We start from the raw sequence: 1,239 nt of genomic DNA, 5'->3' as shown, positions 1-1,239 counted from the left end.
GAGTAATTATGGAACTAATGTTACCTGCCAAGAACGCCTTTTTGGGCACACTAATGATATGTTTGTGAGTACACAAATCTTTCAATACCTTTACATAGGTGGGGATCTAGGATATGGCATCCAAAAGAGGGATGTTCACTTCTACCTTTTTGAAGACTTTTAAAATTTTATCCATGGAAGCAGTCTTCTTTTTGTGTACCAAGCGATTAGGAAATGGGATAGGATGAACATAAGGACTGTTAGGGATTTGCCCCTGTTCAGAAGAATCATTTTTGGTTTCCTCAACCAAATCATCTTTAGTTTCAGAAAAATCTTTAGGTTCATCAGACGAACCTGGAACAAGAGGCACATTTGTGTCCTTAACTGAAGAAGAGTTAACAGGAGTAATAGATGGGGAAGATTTAGGAACGCTCTGTAGGTACTCTTTACCACTCCTAAGGGCATAAACAACATTACATTGGTTAGAGGGCCCTTGTTGAGCCTGACCTTGTACTATATTCAGTGGTGCATTAGTTGGTCCTTGTGAACTAACAGGTTGATGATGCCTAGGGTTAGGCTCTGGTTGACTGGGTAAAGTTCCCTTCTCCCTCTCACGCATAATTGAGACAACTTGGGTAAGTTCTCTCGTAAGATTTTGATGGCTTGTCATGAGGAGGGCCATATTTTTTTTCAAGTCACTAATTCTACTTGCCTCTCCAGTGTTAGTAAACCCAGGGGATTGCTGATAAGATGATAGGAGAGGGGCCCTAGGAAAACTCGCCTGAGGTCCTACATTTGACCTAGGAAAAGTATTTTGGGAAAAAGATTATTGTGTAAAGAGAGGCCTTTAGGGTCCAGGTTGACCTTGATTATAGAAATTGGAAGGTCCTGCTTGGTTGCCCTGATTCCAAGAGAAATTTAGGTGATTTCTCCATCCTGGATTGTAGGTGTTACTAAATGGATTATTCTGGTATAAGGCATTAACTGTTCTCACTGAACCGGGCCAGTGACCGGGTTAACACCGGTTAACCCAAACCTGCCAAGATCATCAGATACTGTATTCCACCACAGTATACACACAACTAATATAAGCTCATCAGATCAGCGGAAGACTAAGTTTTACCTATGAATAATCCCATAATACTTGATACTCAAATTGTGATACAATAATTATATACATGTGGGCCCGAAGGCATGATATTTAATTTACACAATAAAAGTACAATTCATATATCAAGTATGTAAAGGAAATCATCAAAA

The sequence above is a fragment of the Macadamia integrifolia genome, chromosome 13 (assembly GCF_013358625.1).
Source record: "Macadamia integrifolia cultivar HAES 741 chromosome 13, SCU_Mint_v3, whole genome shotgun sequence".
NCBI classification, from domain to species: Eukaryota; Viridiplantae; Streptophyta; class Magnoliopsida; order Proteales; family Proteaceae; genus Macadamia; species Macadamia integrifolia.
Note: the sequence above shows the minus strand (reverse complement) of the source record.